General features: G+C 38.2%; 1 protein-coding gene across 3 annotated transcripts in view; it reads right to left on the bottom strand.

The window, feature by feature from the left end:
• The window catches only part of PIP5K1B (phosphatidylinositol-4-phosphate 5-kinase type 1 beta), a 106,665-nt gene extending 89,976 nt beyond the window's left edge, over window positions 1-16,689 (bottom strand). The window contains exon 1 of one of the 3 annotated variants that reach the window (XM_070742635.1): window positions 16,528-16,689. The gene's annotated coding sequence lies outside the window, so the exon portion shown is untranslated. The other 2 variants (XM_070742634.1, XM_070742637.1) reach the window with 2 other exon arrangements.
• Window positions 16,690-17,777: the final 1,088 nt, after the last annotated feature.

Raw genomic sequence — 17,777 nt, 5'->3', positions numbered from 1 at the left:
GCAGGGAGAAACCTCTGTGGGACCTCTTTAGGAATCTCCTGGGAGGAAACAGGGCCAGAAAAGGCAGGGAGCAACCTCTGTGGAGCCTCCAGGAATCTCCTGGGAGGAAACAGGGCCGGAAAAGGTGGGGAGAAGCCTCTGTGGGGCCTCTCTAGGAATCTCCTGGGAGGAAACAGGGCCAGAAAAGGCAGGGAGCAACCTCTGTGGAGCCTCCAGGAATCTTCTGGGAGGAAACAGGGCCGGAAAAGGTGGGGAGAAGCCTCTGTGGGACCTCTCTAGGAATCTCCTGGGAGGAAACAGGGCCTCCACCCTCCCTGTGGTTTTCCCAATCTCACACATTATTTGCTTTTAACATTGATTCCTATAGGAAAAATTGCTTCTTCTTACAAACTTTTCTACTTAAGAACCTGGTCACGGAACGAATTAAGTTTGTAAGTGGAGGTACCACTGTAATTTCAAATATTAAGAGAATTCATGAAATAGGTTAGTAATAAACAAAACTGAACTAAATAATGTAGTGTTGAGTTTATGTCACACATTGGACCACAAACATTTTCATGCCAGGGGGCACAACTAGTCCTTGGGTGAGGCACTAGGTGAAAAGCCTGGTTTAAATGTGTTTAATTATATTATGCTGAAAACTAAATCTAATTAATATTATTTTCTCATATATTTTAGTTTTATTTTATATTTTGTAAATTCTGTTCATGGCTGTAACGCTTCCACCTCATATTCACCAGCATCTGTTTATCACATTCCCAAAGAAAAATGCTGCCTCTGTCATATATAAATAGCAAATCTCTCAAGATGTCCCTCTTAAAATTGTTGTCTTTTTGGAATTGAATAAGAGACACTGAATAGTAGGTAAATTACCTAGTACTTTACTGAGATTAAGAATAGGACAAAAAGAACATTATCCTAAATTCTGGATTAAAGGCTATTATCCAGAAGATTCTGGAAAATTCCAGAGAAGCCAAAATACCTGTTTTAGGAATTCATTTGCTCTGAGCAATAGGAACTGTAAATAACACCAGCCAATATTAACTTTTACATTTTTGTTTGAACTGCTGCTTAAGCTTTATTGTCTCTAGTATTTAGGTTCACTGTATAAACTCTACAACTGAGTTTTATATAACTGACAATTATTTTACAACAATATCTTACATCAGTAGGAAACAAATATATTGAGATCTCTATTCAGAGACATACATTTTCCTTCCCATTATATAGTATATATACTGTATATACAGTGATACCTCATCTTACAAACGCCTCATCATACAAACTTTTCGAGATACAAACCCGGGGTTTAAGATTTTTTTGCCTCTTCTTACAAACTATTTTCACCTTACAAACCCACTGCCACCACTGGGATGCCCCGCCTCCGGACTTCCGTTGCCAGCGAAGCGCCCGTTTTTGTGCTGCTGGGATTCCCCTGAGGTTCCCCTCTATGGAAAACACCACCTCTGGACTTCCGTATTTTTGTGATGCTGCAGGGGAATCCCAGCAGGGGAATCCCAGCAGTGCAAAAACAGGTGCTTCAGCTGGCAAAAGGGGTGAATTTTGGGCTTGCACGCATTAATCGCTTTTCCATTGATTCCTATGGAAAACATTGTTTCATCTTACAAACTTTTCACCTTAAGAACCTCGTCCCAGAACCAATTAAGTTTGTAAGACAAGGTATCACTGTATTTCTATGGAAGTACTTGAGAATTTATTGAAGTTGCATTTCCTTATTTTTATATTCTTTGATAGGGAATGTTTTATTTGTGACTAAAGCTAAAATTGTATTTTCATTTTTATAAAAATTGTTTGACTTTCTTTCTCACACAAATTGGGCCTCTCTTTCAAAGGAAGGGAGGAAAAACAAGTTGATTCTCCTAGTTTCACATCTCAAAGAAAGATGATGCTGAGGAATTTAGTTCTTCTTTTCCTTTTAATTTGCAAGAACAGCACAGAAGTTCTCTCACATGCCGGGACTGTGATGGGAAGCTTTCTGTAAGCATCAAGAATTTCTAAGGCAGGAGGTACAGAGGACTTCTGAGATAGAGGGTTTCACTTCACTTGAAAGGTTAAACTCTACTGTTATACATTATGCATTTCGCATTAGACCACATTGACTATGATTCTGTAAGACAGGGCTGTCAAAATCGCACACACCCCACCACATTCATCATGTGCTGTCCACGCCCATGCCCACACCTAGTTTAGCAAAGGGGGGGAAGTTCCGATATGTCACATGATGCCGCCGTGACAATGCGACTTTGACACCCCTGATGTAAGAGATTAAATTATAAGCAAAGTTAAATTATTTAAATTTTAAAGTTAAAATTAAATCATAAAAAAGTTGCAATTGGTGTAGAGAAATACCTTGTACAGATAATTGGTACATATATTATTAAAATGTAATAATAAAGATCTGAAAATGTTAAACAATTATACGAGACTTTGTTAATTCAAAACAAAGGAAAGGCAGGAATACTAACATTTTGCTTTGGATACTGTTCTGCTGGGCTGTCTGGTAGGAGCCTCCCGAAAATTCAAGGGTACAAATTTCAGACACACACACACACGTTTGAAAATTCAAAACAATGTTCTTTATCCCAAAAGTCAAAATAAACTAAGCACTCTTTTTGTATTGCAAAGAGCACTCATCCCAAAACAACGAAGTGAGACACACACATACACGTTGATCTGCTTTGTTTTCAAAGGCGTAAAAAATCAACAAGCAAAGTCCAGAAACCAGCAACCCAGGATTCCTGACGAACTGCGATCAGATACTCTTTCACAATGGCCAAACCCACACACTGCTATTTATAGCAGCAGCCCTAATTACTGGAACCCCACCCAACCAAAGGTGGCCTCATTTTCTCTTGTAATAATCCTTCAGTTGTTGTCTCCTATGCATCACTCTACACATGCGTGGATGTGTCATTAATTCTTGTTCAGAATCCAAAGGTGATACAGATGATTGATCTCCTCCTGGGCTTTCTGCCAAATTCCCCTCTTCCCTGTCACTCATACTGCCTTGGTCAGAGGAGGCTTCATCAGCAGATTCCATCGGGAGCAAAACAGGCCTGCGGCATGTGGATGTTTCCCCCACATCCACCTGCATATTCCTTGGGGCAGGAGCTGGGCCAGAGCTAACCACAGCAGATACCCACATTTAAGTTTTTACTGACACATCTTTTGTTTAACCTTCTTTGGAATAATTGTTGATAGCTATATTTTTATTGTAACTAATATCAATAATAATCTGGTCAACAATGTATTGAAACAAATGCATTGCCCATTTTTTACTTCAAAACCAGACCTGCTCTTTTTAGTGCATATTTAGTGCCTATTTAAAAACTGTGAGTATTCAAAGGTTAGGGAGGAAAATAATAATAATTACAGAAAATACAAAGCTATATTCATTCCATGTTGTTACTATTAAACTGTTAGTGCCATTCAACTGTTATTGCAGATTTTAAAAAATCAAAGTAATTAGTGCATATTTATGAGCTGCAATTGCATCTTATAAAATCACGAACCAAATAAATTTATATATTTCACTGTGCTAGTATCTTCAACAGGATCTAGAATGCTAGTTACAGCTTTGCCGGAAACAAATTATAAAATAGTAACACAGAAAGCACACACTGTTCCATTCCCACATATATCCAATGTTTGAGGAAACTGTAATTGGAAAAGGTCTGAGTTCAAGCTTGTTAAACACGATAGTGGAATATTTCCACTTCTCTTAAGAAATCAGACTAGTGTAGAGGTGGAATTACACAAATTACACAATAATACGTATAGCAGTAGGACTTGTTTCAAAACACAGACCTTTTCTTAGAGTTAGTACAATTCTTAGAGACAGCCCCATGCACTCATCTTACATCCAATTTAAAAATCTGAAATTGTATTTTGAAATAACTTGAATTTTGCATGCATTCATATGTTGCAAGTCTCATAAATATGAAATAACATACATACAGCATTGGAAATCATCTTGAAAAAATATGAAATAAATCCATTGTTACATAAGGTTTTCTATAAATTTCCATTTAAGGTCTATTTTATAGGCAGAGAGCTTTTAAGTATTCACAACAATAGTAAGGCTCTATCATTAAGGGAAACATTAACAAAAATCCCAATAGGCTACCAGAGCAAATACAATATTTATTAAGTTCAGTTCAAATGTGTCTTTTATGTACACTGAGAGCATGTTCACCAAAGCAAATTCCTTGTGTGTCCAATCACACTTGGCCAATAAAGAATTCTATTCTATTCTATTCAAAATCTAAATATATACAGTATTTCCATATATCCAAAAATACAGGCCTATCTGAAACTGATATGAATGCAAATTTATAACTTACAATGACAAACTGCACCCATTACAGCTAGATGCTTCAAGAGACAACATTCCTTACAATCTTGAGGAAAATGTAACATTAATGCGATAGTAACTTTCCAGGAGCTACTATCCAGGAAACTACTTAAGTAGAAATGAACAGTTTCATTCATGTTTGAGTTTCCTCAAACAGTGATGCATACAGTAGTCCTTTATTTATTTATTTGTTTGTTTGTTTGTTTTTGAATTTATAGGCCGCCTTTCTCCTTGTGGACTCACGGCAGCTGACAACAGTAAAAAAACACGATAAAAAAATTAAATATCCCAATATGTAACTCAGATTCATAACTAAGAACAAGAAAAAATTTAACCCAATAAAACCAGCAGAAAGTCATCACTCATACGTACTAATGGCCAGAGTGGAGAACCATCGCTCAACGACCGCTATTGAGCCCAAAATGTATGTGATTAATTGCAACATTTGTTAAGTGAGTTTGCCCCATTTTATGACTTTTCTTGCCACAGATAAGTGAATCATGGCATTTGTTAAGTTAGCACCATGGTTGTTAAATAAATGTGGCTTGTCCATTGATTTTGCTTGTCAAAAAGTCACAAAAGAGGATCACATGACCCTAGGACATTGCAACCGTAGTAAAAGATGTGAACCTGTTGCCAAGCATCTGAATTTTTATAATGTGATCATGTAACTTTGAACGGTCACTAAATGAATTGTTGTTAGTCAAGCACTACCTATACTGCCTTTTGCCTTGGACAGTAAATCCAGGTACGTTCGAAGATTATCCAACAGCTGGCAACTAATGAGATCGAGTTAGCAGGAAGCAGATTCATACAATAATCAGGCTCAGGTTTAATTCAGAACTGCACTTATTAAAAATATATTACATGTTACATGTTTCTTTTCATAGAAGGAATTATAGCAGTTGAGGTATCATAATGAGTTAGTTCCTAGTTATTATTTTTTAAATAAAATAATTAAGTAGAACAATTAGTTTCCCTATGTCCTTCTCTCAGGACTTTTGCCAGGCCGAAACCATCGTTGACTTGGAGACTTTGGCCTGCCATACTTTATGCTTTGGAACAGTGTTTCCCAACCTTGGCAACTTGAAGACATTTGGACTTCAACTTCCAGAATTCCCCAGCCAGCGAATGCTGGCTGGGGAATTCTGGGAGTTGAAGTCCAGATACCTTCAAGTTGCCAAGGTTGGGAAACACTGCTTTAGAATGTATTCTTACTGTGGGAACTTGGGAGGCTCTGTTGCATGAGGGATGTAGAGATGTAGCCATAACAAATTCCTGCTAGATTCTCAAGGTCATCCTTTGTTCAGTACCTGCCCAGAAGCTAATGGGAGTAATGGACACATTGGCAAAAGACGACTGGTCAATGTGATGAACTTGTGGGAGTGGGAACAAAGGAATGAACTGGGTGTAGAAACCCTTGTAGCTTTAGATTCCTGTTTCTCACAGATGTGCCAACATGGCTCTGTTAATAAATTGGGACTTTGAGGAGTGTTATGCCTCAGACTCTTGATTTAATTTCAGATGCTGTTTGGAACCCTGACAACTGTTTTGTCGAAAGAGAACTCATTCATATTTTGTTTGCTTTTTAAAAGTAGGCTTAACATAAGAAAAAAGTTTCAGCATGCCACAAGGCTTTTTCATACATGATGATTTTCCTGCATAAGATAATATCCAGGTAGAATAATAAATATCATCAGGACTAAGAACATATAGGTAGTCTTTAACTTATGACAGTACTTGAGCCACCAATTTACAATTGGTAGTTGTAAAGTGGGTCGCCATGTGACTATGCCTAATTTTACAACCTTTTTGCAGTGGTCATTAAGTGAACCCATTGTTCACTATGGGGCAGATTTTGCTAAGCAATCGATTATAACTCAATGACTGTAGTGCCTTACTAGAATGGACGTCTGGTACAACTGATCAATAGAAATATGGTGCAATGCTTGAAACTGGGAGAATACATGGAATAAAAGTTTAAAATTTACATTAAATTATAAAAGAAAATGTCTGTAAGATGATGTATCATTGATATTTAACTCCAGATATGTTGTCAAGAATGTATAAAGGTATTTCAAATGAGTAGGGGTAGGATTCATATTTTAGTACAGAAAATTCTTAAAGTGAATGTAGAAAGAAAACTAGAAATGTTTCTTTGGGTTTAATGGAAGAAGACTTGGGAAAAAATTCAGAATTTTGTTATATATTTTGACAGCAGCAAGAGTACATTATACACAGAATGGAAGGTCAGCTCAATCCCCACAATGGATGAATGGCTGCAAAAACGGATAGAATTAGCAGAGGTGGATAAATTGATAAATATTTTGATCAAAGAAAAAAATACAAATACTGTACTTCTATTTCTATTTGGAAACCATTTCTGGACTTTGTCCTTGAGGTGGAAAAAAATGAAACTTTGATTTTGGGTTTTACTGATTAGATAAGATTTATAGCTATAGAAATGACTAGTTTATACTATTATGTAAAAGTAAAAAGTTGGGGTATGATATTATTTGGATTTGTATGCCGCCCCTCTCCGAAGACTCGGGGACTCTACTGCACCAAAGGAAGTCAGAAGTCAATGCCTTCCTCCCTCCCCATTGCTTTTCCCCACTTTTCTTTACCCTTCTTCCTTCCCTAACTCCCCTACAATTTACTCCTGTATTTTCTTTCTATGCTATATTATAAACTAATAAAAAGTAATATTGTACAAATATATAGATTCTTTACTACAGCTGGAAAATATTAATAGTACTATTAGCAAAGTTTAGATAAGAGTTTGTAACTTGTTGCTGTAATTAGCTTGGAGTACAGGTACCAAAATCAGTCAAGCCACAATGCAGGACCATATTTTAACACAAAATGGGAAGTATGGGAAGTCAATATGGGAAGTTAGGTTTTACTGATATATTTATGATTTATTTTTTTCTGTGTTTATTGATTTTTCTCACGATTTTTAAAATATGAAAATGACATTTATTATGGCTTTTTTGAATGAAATGTGATTAATAAGCAGCAATAATAAACCTGCAGTCAAACTGCCACCTGTGGATCAGGGATGTGCAAATATTTACAATATCTTGGCTACCAATTAGGTGGCAAGCAAAACTGATCATTTTTTTTCAAAGCTGTCATTTCCCTTTCAATAATTCTTCTAATTTTGCTAATTATGTAGAACCATGATTTAACAAAGACTTGAAGTTAGACGGTCTTTTGCTTTATAACAGAGGCTTAGTTTAAAGCTTCCAGTTTTTCACTTTCATTTTTAAATATTTCTGCCTCCCAAGGTCGCAAAGCTGGTAGCTAATGAAAAAATGAGGCTACAGCAGGGACAAGCTGAAATTTTTGGGAGGGTGGTTAGTAGTGGAGAATGTGGAGAATCAGAAGAAAAACAAGTGCATTAAATCTTGCTGTACATGTTTGTCCCTAATTTTAGAAAGCACCGAGAAAAATCATGCTCTGTCATTTTTGCTGCTAAATGTTTCTGGTACATACTGCAAGTACTCAGGGCCTATGACTACAGGTTGCTCATCCTGGGTTTAAAGCCAAAATTAGACATCATTTCCTTAAACTCATCAAATCATGTATACTTTCACATTTTTCTCAGTGATACACTTATCGTTTCCTCTCTTCTTTGGAAAAATATAATTCTAATTCTGGAGGGTGGCCAGACTACATTCCTTTATGTATTAAAAAAGAAAGAAAACCTTCATACTGTAGCTGGGTTAGAATTAACCAACAAGTTACCATTTTCCATTTCTTCTTAATTTTTTGCTTTCATAATCATGTTTAACTTAGAATTCTAAGTTTGACTAGACTTCTACATTACTTAAGGCAGAGCTTCCCAAATTTTTCCCTTATCAAACAGTTTATCTGAAAGTCCTTCTTACCCAATCTAGGTAAAACACTGAAGTCAATGTAAATGTTCCCATTGTGATTGAGTAATGATTTTGTGTGTTATTAATTAAAGAAAAACCACTTTTACCCAGTTTTGAGTACTTTACCCAGGTTTGGAAAGCAATGACTTAAGGAGACAACGTTCTCTCCGTTCTACCTGAATTTATGTTACTCTTGAAAAAATAAATTATAAGTCTTATATTGAACAGAGGTCAAGCTATGTATAGAATAGAATAGAATAGAATAGAATTTTATTGGCCAAGTGTGATTGGACACACAAGGAATTTGTCTTGATATGTATGTATGTATGTATGTATGTATGTATGTATGTATGTATGTATGTATGTTTAACTTAGAATCCTAAGTTTGACTAGACTAGACTTCTACATTACTTAAGGCAGAGCTATGTATGTATGAATGGATATGTTACAAATATAGAATATAGTTTGTCAGCTATAAAAATTAACTGTCTGCTATAAAATTAATAATTATTAATTAATTTGTCAGCTGTAAAAATTAATTAACAGCCCCTGGAGGGGCCGGGTGGCAAAAAGAAAGCAGTATGCTCCTTCCCTTATTTGGGTATACCATGGTGATTCAACGGAAAACACACACACACACACACAAATACACACACAGTCAGACATATCTAGAGCTATACATATATAAGTCAGGTATATGTAGAGCTCTGGCTCCCAATGTGGGGCCCAGGGGGGCAATTTGATTTTTAATGGGGGCAATTGGAGCCTTGTTTAAACCAAGTTAATGGCCTTTTATGATTCCTCTGCATGTGTAGAGTTCACTTTTTGAATAGTAAGAGTTATATGCCATGGGAGGGGGCATTGGGATATTAGAGATGCTTGGGTGGGGCATGGCCAAAAAATGGTTGGGAACTACTGATCTAGAGCAAATGCTAACAATGGAGAACTTAGGGCCCAAAAACTAAGGTTGAGATCATAATTCCACACTTTGGAAAACAATGTTATCGTATTGGGAACAAAATTAAGTAAAACTTAGAACAGAGATAGAGAAAAAACATTCCTGTGTGAAGTGTGACTCTTTTATGCAAAAGTTATATATTAGTAACTATCAACCACACTGGTAGCCATTGTTATTGGCAATTGGGACTGAAATTACTATCACTAAATAATGCAGACATAAAGTGTGACATCATATGATTTAGCAAGGCTAGCGTATATATTTTTCTTTAAAACCTCTAGAAATATCTATTGGGTATCAACAGACTTAAACTCAACCCTGATAAGACGGAGTGGCTGTGGGTTTTGCCTCCCAAGGACAATTCCATCTGTCCGTCCATTACCCTGGGGGGGAATTATTGACACCCCCCTCAGAGAGGGTTTGCAACTTGGGCGTCCTCCTCGATCCACAGCTCACATTAGAGAAACACCTTTCAGCTGTGGTGAGGGGGGCATTTGCCCAGGTTCACCTGGTGTACCAGTTGCGGCCCTACCTGGACTGGGAGTCACTGCTCAGTCACTCATTCCCTCATCACCTCGAGGTTCGACTACATGGGGCTACCTTTGAAGAGTGTTCAGAAATTTCAGATCGTGCAGAATGCAGCTGCAAGAGCAATCATGGGCTTCCCTAGGTATGCCCATGTTACACCAACACTCCGCAGTCTGCATTGGTTGCCAATCAGTTTCCAGTCACAATTCAAAGTGTTGGTTATGACCTATAAAGCCCTTCATGGCATTGGACCAGAATATCTCTGAGACTGCCTTCTGCCGCACGAATCCCAGCGACCGGTTAGGTCCCACAGAGTTGGCCTTCTCCGGGTCCCGTCGACTAAACAATGTCGTCTGGCGGGACCCAGGGAAAGAGCCTTCTCTGTGGTGGCCCCGACCCTCTGGAAACAGTTTCCCCGGAGATTAGGATCACTCCCACCCTCCTTGCCTTTCGTAAACTCCTTAAAACCCACCTTTGCCACCATCTCTCCCTGGCCTATATAGTTTATGCATGGTATGTTTGTGTGTATGTCTTTTTTAAATAATGGGTTTTTAAGATATTTTTAAATATTAGATTGTTATTGTACATTGTTTTTATTATTGCTGTGAGCCGCCCCGAGTCTACGGAGAGGGGCGGCATACAAATCTAATTAATAATAATGATAATAATAATAATAACAACAACAACAACAACAATAATAATATTTGGAGTCATGATGATAAAATGTCCATAGCGTTATTTCATGAGTCTGACTATTGGCCAGTGTGATATAAAAGCATACATTGAACAAAATGGAAAAAAATATACAAAATGTAAGGTTACATCTAGCAAAAATTATCTAAAACCTATCATTTTTCTGAAACATATACAATTTAACAGATGAAAGCAAACCTAGATTTTGTGTCCATCAACAAAGTTAGACAATCCTTGAGCTGATGATTGTGTAATATGCTGCCTCTCTAGTACCATAATTGATAGCCAGAGATTCAGAAGAAACCAGGAAAAAGAAGAGGAAAGTCACATAACATAGAAAAATTAAGAATTCAAACTTCATGGCTGATTTTTTTTTTTAAAAAAAAATCAGGATACCATAGTCCTGACACTTAATTGGACAACTATGAATCTGTCCCAGTCTAACCCATATTCCCTACAACTCCTTAGTCGTCATGTTTAAGTTTATGCAACTCAGGTTACTAAAATACCACATTTTCAGGTTTCTTGAAAAAACATTTTTTGTTACAAATTCCGAACACTCTCCAATGTTTTAAAATAAAATAAGTGTTTTAATCTTTTGATTTATTTTTTGTCAAACATCATGATAGTAGAACATCACCACCACTACAACTACTACTACTACGTTATACTGTAGTAATACAGTGTCCTTCCTATGGGTGAACCAAACAAAGATGTTTTTAATGGATATTTCCTACCATGAAAATTTAGCTGTCAAACTCCACTGATGAAAAAACTTGTAAGATATACAGCTAGTCCTTGACTTACAAATGCAATCAAGCCCAAAATTTATGTTGCTAAGCAAGACATTTGTTTAGTAAGTTTTGCCCCATTTTATAACCCTTATAGTCGCAATCAATAAAAAATTCTATTCTATTCTATTAAATGAGTAACAGGGTTAAGAGAATCTGACTTCCCCATAGACTTTATCAGAAGGTTGCAAAAGGTGATCACATGATCCCAATACACGGCATCTGTCATAAATATAAGTTAGTTGCCAGCGTCTGAATTTTGATCACATGATCATGGAGATTCTGTAATGGTCATAAGTATGAAAAACGGTCGCAAGTCACTTTTTTCAGTGCTGTAACATTGAACGATCACTAAATGAACTGTTAAGAGGACAATTTGTACAGCAACTTTCAAACTATCAAAACAGAAAAGTTGGGTAAAGGGGACTAAGACTTTACCTAGCCATTTGTCTGTCTATTATTTGTATTGTAGCTAAATAGAGTAGGACAAAATAAAAAGTACAGTACAGTACAGAGAAAGACACTGCCAGAGAAAATGTAGGTTTCAAAATAAACAAATTCTCGATGGAAACTACAGAGAAAAATTCCTGAAAAATTCCTACAGCGCATCCCTACGGGAGAGGCAGATGGAAAGCATCTCAAAATATTGATAACTCCTCATTGTAAGTACTCTTTATTAGTCTTGAGAACCAAAATGAACTACTGTACTACAGTATAGTAATCTGCTCTATGTTTCCCTATATACACACAGATGTAACACAATGGAAAAACAAAATACAGAAAAATTAAACACATTATTCATTATGCAGAATAAAATACAGTGCCTCTTCTGGCCTTTGGAAGAGAGTTTGGAAAGGGTTTTAGAATTCATGCTCTGCATACTTTCCCTACTTTGTTTTATAAGACGTAAATGGTTCTACACAGCTATTGACTGAAACAAGTATTTTCTATCCAGTAGTTTCACATGCAGCATCACATAATAGATAATGCAAAGCATTTTTAGCAGATATAAAATGAGTATAATAGAGGAAATGTACCAATTGTTTTTGGCAATGCTTGTATTTTCATAACATCTTCAATGATTGTATGAAAATAATTGTCGGCTCTAATCCTATGCACTCTTAAAGGAACTTATTCCTGGGTAAACATGTAAAGGATTATACTGGAATGCATGAAATAAATTCCTATATCCAGGGATGAACTGTTAATGGTAGAGAAATAAGTGCATTCTCAAGTAGTGGTGAAAGAAAAAAGATGAAAGCATTCCATTGGAAAAACTATTTTTTTGCCCACATTCTTATAAGTCATGGTACTAATAATTTATTACAGCGCTCTATTTATCATTCTGATTTTGTGAAAAGATTAAAAGATAGCTGCACTGACCTTTAATGTTTTTGTTAAGTCAGTACCCAAAGAAACTCAGGCATAGTTTTTTCTTCCAATTATGCAACACAAAAAACAGAGGGAAGTCAAACAAACCTCACTCCTGAGCACCAATGGGAAAAAACAAACCCCAGACTGCAAGGATTCAGACTTATGATGCATTCAAAAATCTTACATTCCAGTTAAGTAAACAAACCATGCAAGCATTAAGAAAGATCCTTAGTCCAAATTAATATAAGAATCAAATATCTAATAGGCTTTCATTATCTATTGCAACCGATTAGGACAGTGAGAACCGAAGTCCTAAATACCTATAGTGTTTCTCCTCCAGCACAGCTCATCAACATAAACATTGAGGAACAATAATGTGTTTTTGTTTTGGCATTTGATATTTATTTTTCACAACTCAAAAAAACTGGATAGAAATTGCAGAAAACTTATTGTATACCTATTAAGTAGTTATTATAACTTTAAGCTACTATTTTATGTTATAAGGGTCTAGCCTCTTCCTACGTTCACACATTTGCTTCAAGATTAGATGAATTGTTTTGACTAATCATGGATCTGCTTAATGTCTAAATGAATGGTATCTTAATATGTTATCTATTAGTATTTGTATACTATAGTTTATTTCACTTATATTATTAATATCATTACGTTTTAGAGTACCAAGACCAAAACATAAGAAGTAAAAGCCTCTGAATTACTAACAATTATGGATTGTGGGACTCCTGGGAAGGTTAAATGTATTTGTATGGGCTAATCTGAGGCTTAATATTATACCTTCGATAAAATAATTAAATCCCTCATGTCTGAATGTTTTATATTTTAATATGAGATGACTATAGTTCATGCAGGTATCTAATCCAACGTTTACAAAAGTTGGAGTGGAGGAAGGAGAATAGTATCCATCTTTGTTCCCATTTATTTCATCTAAGTTTCTGCTTAATGGAGAAATGTTATTGCACAAAGGTATGCAGAGCAAATACACAAAGGTGTGTTTGCATATAATGAAATAAAACACTTACCTGCACTAGCTAAAATTCAGCACTAGTTATTGGTTCCAGGAAGCAATGCTATTTTAGGTAAACAATCTTATGATAATGCAATACAATCTTCATACGTATATTGAGCAAAAAGCTTCCCTTCAGAACAGAACATTTGCATAATATCAAATAATGTTTATATTTGCATTTCATCATTTCATTTTTAAACCCAACCTTGTAAAACTAAGGATATCCCTCCTTAGTCCAGAAAAATCACCTGAATGTTTCAATCCCAAATTCCTTTACATAGTAGAATAACTTCTAATTCTCCCCTCTGATAACAGATTCAGTTATATTTTATGTCTTATGAAATCCAGCAAAAGGTCTAGCATTTATTTTGCAAATATATTTATGCCCTTTAAGATTCAGATGCCTTTCAATTATAAGCAGTTGCTGCCCGCACTCAACAAAAATTTAAACCCCAAACCCTGGTCCTGTCTTTAAAACACAATAATGGGATTTCCAAGTTAGCATATTCTACTCCTGGAACAAAGGACAAGCACAAGGAATAAATTAATTCCTTTACAAGTTTTAGAAAAGATTCTTGACCTTCTTATAAGCTTGAGCAACCAGAAAGAACCAACAGCATCTATCTATCTATCTATCTATCTATCTATCTATCTATCTATCTATCTATCTATCTATCTATCTATCATCTACCTACCTACCTACCTACCTACCTACCTATCTAGGAGAGAAGTAACTTAGAACTAAGGAGAAATTTCCTGACAGTCAGAATGGTTGATCAGTGGAACAACTTGCCCCCAGAAGTTGTGAATGCCCCAACACTGGAAGTTTTTAACCAGATGTTGGATAACCATCTGTCTGAAGTAGCGTAGGGTTTCCTGCCTAAGCAGGGGGTTGGACTAGAAGCCTTCCAAGGTCCCTTCCAAGTCTGTTGTTTATTAATTAATTAATTGGATTTGTATGGCGCCCCTCTCCGAGGACTGGGGTGGCTCACAACATATCAAAGAAAACATAACATTGTTGTTGATGTTATTATTTATTTATTTTATTAATTAGACTTATTAAATTAATTAGACTTATTAAATTAGATTTATTTATTTTATTAATTAGCCCTTCTCTGAGGACCTGGGGCTTATGGTATAACAATACAGTACCATGCCAAATCTATTATTATTATTATTATTATTATTATTATTATTATTATTATTATGCCGCCCACTCCAATGGGACTAACAATAATTACTAAAAACAGTAAAAGAAATACAACTAGAGTAAAATAGCAACATTCTAAAAAATACATAAGGAATAAGCTTAAAAACCATACATACACACAGTCATACTTAATTCCAGGCATGCATAGCAGAGTCCCGGCCTAGCCTAAACAGAAGTCTAACTGTTGCTCTTTCCCCATTAATAACAGGATGCTCAATTACCAGAAGGCAAAAAACTGGAGGGAAGGGTTGCGAGTGGGGAAAGGACATTGAAACGCTCGGCTTCTTTCAGGCAAGCCGACCCGGCTCGTGTCCTTTCCTCCCGTTTTAAGGACACCTAGAGAATCTGCCCGGAGTACTTTTTCGCTTTTTTGTGGGGGAGGTGGGGGAGGGAAAGAGGGGAATACAAATCGTGGCGTCACGGCGTATTAAGCCGGACAAGGACCGTTCCAGAACATTTCTTCGACTTTTTTGGGGGGTTGTTGTTTTGTTGTTGTTGTTGTTGTATAAAATCACCCATCGCAACAACTTCCCCCGGCCGTGGACTCGTCCACTTCATTCCCCCCCCTCCCAAAACCGGCCACTTTGAAAAGCGCGGCGAGCGATGAGACGACCCCACACATCCTGAGGCGATTGAAGGAGAAGGCTCTCCCGACCGCCGTGGCCCCTTCCCCATTTCCCGCCTTTTATTGGTCGGGAGTTGCATGAAGGGTGCCTGTGTGTGTGAGAGGGGGGGTGGTGGTTATCATTCGGCGAAGGCTGTGGATGAAAAGACGACAACCTCCCCTCCACCTGTTCGGGAAAGCCGGGGCTGGATGTGACCAAAGGGTGCAAAAGAGCCCTCCCGGCCACCACGGCTTGAAGCCGCGTCTACCCTTCGCCGCGCAACCTTCACCAACGAGTCTCCCCGCTTCTCCTTGGCGCCAACCCCGTTCTCCCTCACACCACCCTCCCGTCCTCACCAACGCAGGCCAGGCTCGGAATAAGGCCTCTTCCTCCTCCTAGTCTCCCGCACACCCACCTCCAAAGCAAATCGAGAGAAGCCGGGCTTGCCGCAGGCGGCGGGGTTCCAAAAGCCGAGCCGGACTCCCGAAGCAATCCGGGCGCGGGAGGAGGACTGAGCTGCTGCTGTTGCGGCGACGGCGGCGACGGCAAGAGCCAATTGCCTGGCGCTCTTCGAAGCACGGCTCAGCCCGGGGCGGCCGCGGTCCTGCCCCACACGGTTGCGCCTCTGCGCCGCAGGGCAGCAGCGCCTCCCGACGGGCACGCGACCGGTTTGGTCGCCAGGTTGCAGCACCCGCCGCTGCCTCCTCCTCTTCTTCCTCCTCCTCCTCCCGACTCGGGCTTCCCTTTTTTTGCTTTTCCTCCCCCTCCGGCCCTGTTAGGAGGAGAAATCTCCACGTAGAGAAGCCAGAACCGCCCGCCCGCCTCCTCGAAGCTCGGCGGGCCTCGAGTTCTTTTCCTCCCGCCAGCTCCCAGTCTGGGCTTCTGAGGGAGAGAGGAGGGAAGGAAAAACTAGAAGCCAGCGACCCAAAACTAAGCGGCGTCTTAGGCCCCTCCCGTAGCCCGGCAGCCGCACCGAGGCTCTTCCTCGTTGCTCCCCCCTCCACCCCCTTTCACTTTCTTTGGCGTCGCCATCGGTTCTCGTCGCCTCTCGGCTCCCCCTCGTCTTTAAACGCGCCGAGGCTTTTTACCTGGGAGATCCCCGCTCAGACCGCGGCCTCCTGCCGGTTTGGATCCGGCTTTGGCTTGAGGAAAGTGTTGGGTCCAACTTGATTTCTGCTCTCGGCGGCGCAGTCTCGGAGGTGGACTCTGCGCTCTCCCATGATTGCTTTACTTGTAAAATCCACAATGGTATCTTGAAGGAGAATTTGTGATGCCTCAACCTTTAGACCATTTCCGCCCGTGTATCTTTTCATACATCTGTTTGTTTGTTTGTTTGTTTTTTCTTTCTTTCTTTCTTTCTTTCTCTCTCTCTTTTTCTTTCTTTCTCTCTCCCCCCCTTCCCCCCCCTCTCACTCACACACACAAAGTGAGGGAGAGAAACATACTAAAAGATTTAATCTAAAGCCAAGTTTGGCCTTTCCCAGCCATTCTCTTAATCTTTTATTTTGAGGACCTGAACAGTTTAATTGGCAGTAGGGTTAAGGTTGACTCAGCCTTCCAACCTTCCTTAGAGAGGGCTGTAAAGCACTGTGAAGAGGTATATAAATTTAAATGCAATTTTATGTAATCTCTTTTATCTGACACATTTTTTCTTCAATGCTTTAATAATGGCTCAAGATCTAAACAAACTGTGATCAATCTGGATTTTGATACTACAATGGAAACTGAAGATCATAGCTATCATAAAAATTGTTTAAAAAAAGACATTGTTCTTTTGCTGCCAAAGGATGCAAATTAGTGGCTTAAGCCAGTGTTTCCCAACCTTGGCAACTTGAAGATATTTGGACTTCAACTCCCAGAATTCCCCAGCCAGCGAGAAACACTGGCTTAAGCCACCTATAGTACTATCAACTCCTAAAATAAAATGCTAGGACATTGTGACCTGTACCTTATTATCCTTTTGCATAGTCTAAATGACTTAAATTGCATATACTGTATTCAGTATTTAATGATTTTGAAAACATTTTTTATAAATATTCAGAAATCATACCATTCAAATAGGTTGTATTTTAATTGTGCACTATTCTTTATAGATCTTTACAATGGTTATTCTGAATTTCAATTCCAAGGATCAATAAATACATTTTAAAGCACTGTAGTAAGGCTTTGTGCAGTTCCTCTCTCAATGTGATGATTTGGATTGGAGCCTACTATGAACCCCGGATATGTATTGGCTAAGCCATTTATAAGCTATGGTTTAAAAATTACCAGAATGATTGGAGTATCGCATAATTCCAAAGTATTGTGAGAAACCCTAGTACAGAGTGTGCACACACAC

This window comes from Erythrolamprus reginae, chromosome 2, assembly GCF_031021105.1.
Source record: "Erythrolamprus reginae isolate rEryReg1 chromosome 2, rEryReg1.hap1, whole genome shotgun sequence".
NCBI classification, from domain to species: domain Eukaryota; kingdom Metazoa; phylum Chordata; class Lepidosauria; order Squamata; family Dipsadidae; genus Erythrolamprus; species Erythrolamprus reginae.
Note: the sequence above shows the minus strand (reverse complement) of the source record. Positions and strands in the feature narration are given on the sequence as shown.